Below are 7,023 nucleotides of genomic sequence, written 5' to 3' on the forward strand. Positions count from 1 at the left end.
TAGAATTCTGAGAAGCCAAATACCAAAATATGGTTTCATTCCTCAGTAGTACAATTTAATGGGTTGGCCTCAGTAGTACGGTTCAATGGGCTCGCCTCAGCAATATGATTCAATGGGCTGGCCTCAGCAGTGATAGGACTAAGTCCCCTTCCTTCAGTCCCTTTCAGGTGCTCCGCAGCTTCAGCGTGAACTAAGAGATTCATGTTCACGGAGAGGGTGGTTCAGGTGATCAATCTGATCCGGCCTACACTTGCGATTCTTCCTTCATTGTTCTATAAGTGAAGTCACCTCCAAATTGGGACAGTAAGTTACAGTTTTTATTGAGTGAGCTGCCGTCTATGGGCTCCTCCTACTCAACCTGTCATTACCCCCAAATTTGGGCTCGGATCTTACTCAACAGATTCTTTTGAAATTACCTTTGGGAAACTTCCATATCACTGCAAATGCCCTTTTCTTACCAATCTGGTCAAAAGGCCTTAGGGTTTGATCTCTCGGAACTCAGGATATTTGCTCTCTTTGTAAAAGACTTCTAAAAATAAAATTCAAATTAAGACTTTAAACAAAGTCAGGACCTTTTGCACGTAGTCCAAAAACAATGACTTAGATAAGGAGATAAATCTTATCTTCTTCCTGAAACTGGCTAATGGGCAACCTTTACAAACATTCAAACTATTTCATTCAATATGACACCCATATGGGACACAAGATCTTTCCTGCCTCAGTCACCTGTTTGGCCTACATGACTTCCCGAGGTCCCTTCCAGCCTTACTTCTCTATGATTCTATTTGACACTTTGAGCCTAAATTCAAGTTAATCAGATGAAGAGCTGATAAATTAGGGTAAATTTTAAAGTCCAGAAAGAGTTCTTCTTAGTTAAAACAGGTATGTTTCATTAAGGATTAAGAGAGCTGATCTAATGAGATGCCATGTCCCTTCCACCAGAATGCAAAGTCTTACACATTTCATAGGAAAGGGTTCAGAGTATAAAAGCTACAAGACCAACGCAAAGTCAATTACATTATGAAGAAAACACCCCATACCAGCATGCAGGGGAAATTTCCTTTTATAGAAAATTAAGTTAAACTCCATGAAACGTGGATACAGGTTTGGTAATAAATTAATAAGTTATTTTGCACTGCATCTCATTTTCAATAGTTTAGAATGATTAATTACTGCTTGTAAAAAGCAAGGACCTGAGAATAACAGAGGCTGATTTTTTTCATATACTAGTCAGTGGAAATGGGCCATGACAGAAATGCTTAAGTCTTGTAGGTGCTGAAAAAAATAAAATACTAGCAATTAATCAGGCAAATGAATCCAAGAATCAATCCAGGCTTGCATGAAGGTATGTTTGATCTGTGTGTATGTATATACCAAGAGGGAATGGGGAAATTATGGTTGTTAGAGGAAAAATATAGTGGTTACAGTCAAGCAGTTTAATTATTTCACTAGATCTCCTACCGACTATTACTGTTGATTTTCAGGCAACCCAGTAAGACCACTTCCCATTGGAATATGGACAATTCATCCACTGGGAAATGTCACAAGCTTCTGTGACAGCTATAAGATTAACCTATATTTCTTCTATGTATTAACTATAGAAACAATAACTTTCAACTGCAACACTTCCCTGCTGATCTCTTTCCTCCTCCAGTTGTCTGGGATGTCAGCCTTTTGAGTAAGCTGTATGAACAGGCTAACTGAACATACCTGAAGAAGAAGAGATGTAACAATATTTCTTCTACGTTATTCAGCCCAGTGTGAAGTTGCAATGGATCTATCCTTATTACATTTAAATTTTCCATTGGCTCTATCCTATTGTCTCATTAAGTTCCCTCATGGAGAGTACAAGGAGAGTATACACACTTTTCAAGAATGTAACTCTCTGATTTTAACTCAAGTAAAAAAAACAAAACATTTTTCTTGTGTGGAGGTTGGGGAGAAAGGGTATTAATAATGAGAGTGTAGGACCTTCAGCTGCCTAAACTGAATTTCAAAGTATGCTGGGTGGGCAGACATGCCTCAGTCATCCTGTCCACCCCCATCAATTGGATTTACATCTCTAATCTGAGGCAAGGACAGTATTCCAGAGTTCTGGCTCTCTTAAAGAACGTTTCACCCATGGGGGAGGAAAGGTGTGTTTCTAATTTGTCCGTGTGCTCTTACCCCCTTAATCTCTACTTACTCAAGACATCACCCTTGAGGTAGAGGGTTACTGTGCTTCTGAAGGTACCTTCTTTTATATGCAATGTAGAACTGAAGTTTTGTGACAACATCAGAAGAATGGTGCTATTTGGTGGGCCACTCTCTCAGGTTTGATCTTGCCAGGTGCAAAATACCAAGCGTTGCTTAGCAGCTTCCAATGTAGGATCAAACCCAAAGCAAATTAACTCAGATGTAGGCTGGTAGCACAAAACAATGGCATAGTTGTGTTTAAAATGGAACATTTGGATAGCATTATTCTTCCATCTGTTGTTCTAAATTTCACAATAAGTGGCCAGTTGAAATGCTGCTGCATGCCAAGTGATATCAGTGGAAGCAGTGAGCTTGAACCTATTCAGTCATTGATTGGATGTCATATTTATTTTGCAGCTTTGACATTTTGACAGCTTGTTTTGAATTGGCTGCTGCATGGAATGGTAAGGAAAGGTTAAGTGTGTAACATTTTACCTATATGTCATTTATAATATCATGAGTGTTTTCATGCATCTTCAGTCAGGCTCTTGGAAAGTCACAATTACCCTTCAAAACAATTTCAAGTAATCTGTGTGACTGGCAAGGGTGTACTACTCAGTTCCACAGAGGTTTATCATGAAGCAGTTTCTGTTTTCATTACATGAATGATGTACTCTACCTTGGGATTATCATCCTGTCATCTGTACATGAAGGGCCCGAAGGCTCACAAATGCCTCTGGAGAAATTGTTTCAATTGTCTCTTTTTTTAATTAGAAAATGTTAAAGTATTTGAGAATATATTTTGATAAGAAGTTAAAGGAAAATTGTATTCCACCCTCTCCCATTTAGAAGGACAAGAAACATACTGAAGAAATCATTTTCAAAGCATGGCAGGACTCCAAGAACTAGTTTCAGAATTACAAATGTATGAGAAAATGTCATCTGAAGTGATAATACTATCAGTATTACATGAGAATATCAGAAAAGATGGGGAAAGGGCTGACTCCCACACGTCTAAATGACCTTTTTCAAATAGGGTTTCAGAGGGTTAAGGAGCCAAATATCCAAAATTAAATTTCTCATGGGAGGAGAAGTTTCTTCTACATTACTGTTATTTCTGGATTAGTGTGACTGCTTCACCTTAATAAAACATAACTGATTATCGTCAGACCTGACAAAGTACTAGTTAGTACTATTCATAAAGGAACTAATTTAAAATAACGATGAAGTTACATGTTACACTTAGACCATACTAAGGGCACTTAAAATTGGACTGTCTGATTATTAATGCTCATTAACTTGTGCTAAGTGCCCTTTGAGCATCTCAAAGTTAGGCTACTTCAGGCAAGAGTTCACTCTGGGCTATGCTAGCCCATGCTAGGGTAATTTCAGGTCTGCTCTGTGGATATAAAGTAAGCAATCTGCAGTGCTCCAGAATCCCAGACGGCACTGCTCCTAGCCTTCCACCCTCCACTCCCAGAGCAGGGATAGAGTCTAGGTATCCTAGCTCCTAGCCACATCCCTGCTCACTAGGCTTCCAGTGGCATGTCAGTCTTGAGGCAAGAAACACTATTAACCTTTAAGTGACGGCTCACAGCACATGCTAACTTTAACATTACTTAGCATTCCACAGATTTAGTATGGTTTAAAAGTAACATGTAACTTCACCTTAAGATAGAATTGAAACAGCATCCAATTTCCTCTGTTTAAGGAAAATAGTATATAAAATATGGTGTCCCTAAAAATAGGAACACTAAACCATAACGTTTGCAAAGGCACTCAGGGTTGGTTTAATGAAACCAGTGTTAAAAATTTCTATTGGCTTCAGTAAATAGTAAAACAACACTGGGAACTTTTGAAAATCTCATTGTTATAAGATTTCTGTCCACAATGCTGCATTTTGGTAAAGAATAATCAAAGTAGAAGAAAAATACTCTCATCTTCAGGCATATGTAGAAATTCTATAGACAACTTTTGAAAAAGAGTCATTTAAGGGCAAACCACATTCAAAGTAAAGGCGGTGTGGAAGTGGCCAGGCAATGTGTCAGCTACATGCACCCTCCAGTTTTTGCAGTAAAACAAAAAGGGGGAAAAAAACCCCAAGTAACCAATTCCTCCAAGGCTACGTCAGCATTAATGTAAATACCCTCAGAAGATTTCCACTGTCAATCCAGTCTGGAGGGAAGCATTCCTCCCCTCTATGAAATCAACTGCCCAAGCGAGCAGGATGCTGACAAGAAAATACTACCCTTTGTGAACAAACAATAGATAATCTAAAAGATAGAACATCAGAAACAGAAAAGACTTTGATTTAAGAAACAAATGTAGAGATGGAATCCATATCTTCACTTTATTATTCTGAACTTTACGCAGACCTTGGGAGTAGATCTGTTTCAGCTATTTACCAAGGAAATGAATGAGCATACTTCACAAATGTTTTTGTTAAATGAACAAATCTATTGATAGTAGTAGACTGGTAGTTCCACCAACAATTATTTTTAACAGTTTTACACGCGTCTCTGTACACAATGAAAGGAAACTAACATTGATGTGTTGTGCACAGGAAAACTAGAACTCTGGTCTAAGATCAGAACATCTTTCTTTTGCTCTCAGATATATTTAAGTCCATGATCTTCCCCCAAAATGAACTGCAAACTAGACTGGAAAAACTATTCATAGGAAATGAAAGTCGCTCAAAAGTCGAAAGTCTGTAAGTCCATATCGAATCCTCAAAAGCACACTCTAGTTGATCTTGGGCAAGATGTAGGCTGTACGCTATCTCTCTGTACATGGGTGAATTCATCTAATGACTATATGGTTGCACTGAGGTACAGAGGAAAAAGTTAAAGGACACAGTATTCTGAAAATGCCAAGAGAAGGTCTAAGAGTGGATGGAATGGGGACTCCAAAGAAGAAATGAATGAACCAGAAGAAAATTATCTGCTTGATTCTGTAAGCTACTGAAGGAAGAGGAAACAAAGTATGCAGCACCCCAGAGGCAACACTCAGCATTAGAACTGGTTGAAATTTTTCACTGAAAAATGATAATAGGATTTAAGGACGTGCTTAGAACATTGAGAAAGTACACAATTGCTTTCCAACCTCAGGACATCTGTGCTGAGCAGGTCAGTTCCAGCAAAATAAAGCTTGCCTGAAATTTCTTCTGTCTTCCAGTGACAAAACCAAGGTAACCGATTCTCTAATCTGTTTTGCCTTTCTATGCTGTCTGAACAAGGAGGCTGAGGAAAGGAAAGGTCATTTTTTCCAGAGCAATGGAAAACAATTCAGCTGCGGAAATATATGCATTTCCAAATGAAGTCAATGGGAGACAGATTGGAGTTTGGCTCTTAGCCTCCCCCAATCATTTTTAGTTATCAGCTATTGTTTGTATAATACACTGTGTATTTCAATGGTGCAATCTGAATTTTTCATGGTTAATAAATTCCTGATCATTTCTTCCACTCCTGCTTACTCAGTAGGTTTTTTTATACATGTATAGCACATCATATACAGCTATTCTGCTTCATAACACCCCTATAAAAATATTGTTGACCTTCTAGAAGAAAGCTCTTCTTGAATTGATCATTAGGAAAGCAAAATAATCCTACACAATAGTATCGGGGTCTGTTCTTCAAACAGATGAGAAAGCACAGGTATAATAAGCACGTGTATACAATTCCATAACAACGAACTCCAAATAAGAGTCATAGATTACAATGACTATCACCTTGAATCAGACTTCGCTTTTCTACCATTCATCAGGTATTTTATTAAAGGACCCTGTCAGAATAGAACTGCAAAAGGAAATGATGGACTAGACCTCAACTCTGTCTTCCAGACCTGGTTTCCTATTGAGTAGTCAGGGGACAAACTCAATTTCCCTTTGAATTATTTCATTCTCACTGCACAGCCATGTACAGGACAACCAGGTTACCTAGAGTGTTGACAAATCTCCATCCTTAGAAATTTTTCCAAGAGCAGATTGGACAGACACTTGGAAGGGATGATTTAGTCAGAGATGATCCTGGATTGAGTAGGGGACCGGACTAGATGACCTTATGAAGTCCCTTCCAACCCTATTGTCCTATGATCCTATGACAGGGTCTGGGATGAACCGATGCCTCTCTTTCATTTGTTGATAGTCAAGCAACAGAAACCTAAAATGGTTCTTACAATGGGTTTAAAGATTTGGACTTTTGTAAATGTTTCTCTCCTTTCCTCCATAGTGATAAAACGCTACTGTTTAAAAATACAAAAAAAGTACCCTCTTTCCCTGCCTTTACCTTAGTTTTGGTTAAGTTACTGATAAGGATGCAGGGAGTGTTAGGACCATTCTGAGGCGATTTGTTCACAGTAATTTTATTTCACTGAAAATGTTGCAACAGTGAATTTAGGAGGGAGTAGACAAGAATTCAAAGGCTGACCAGGGCAGTCAGCATGTGAAGCATCAGGTAGTTACATCTGCACAGGAGTAGAGAGGATCAGTAATTATGCATCAGAAAACACACTATCTGCGGTACTAGCTGGGATACACTTACCCACACAGGGACAGAATAGATTTTGGAGCAAAACAAGATAGGAATTGCTAACTAATGCAGTTGGTGCCAGGCAAGCAATTTCTTGCAGGTCCAGATGACCAGAGTCTCATGCTCTAATGAGGGCAAAATTCCCAGCTTTCTAACCCAAAGATAGAAATGGATTTGGAGAAGGACTCAAAATGAAACTGGGAAAGAGAGAGAGAGACTGGGAAAGAGAGAGAGAGTAATAAAAGTCACGTATACTGAGGATATAAGGGAGAGGCCAGGTAAAGAAAAAATTATATATATATATACACTATACAAGGGAAAG

Source organism: Alligator sinensis, unplaced genomic scaffold, assembly GCF_000455745.1.
Source record: "Alligator sinensis unplaced genomic scaffold, ASM45574v1 scaffold165_2, whole genome shotgun sequence".
NCBI lineage: Eukaryota > Metazoa > Chordata > Crocodylia > Alligatoridae > Alligator > Alligator sinensis.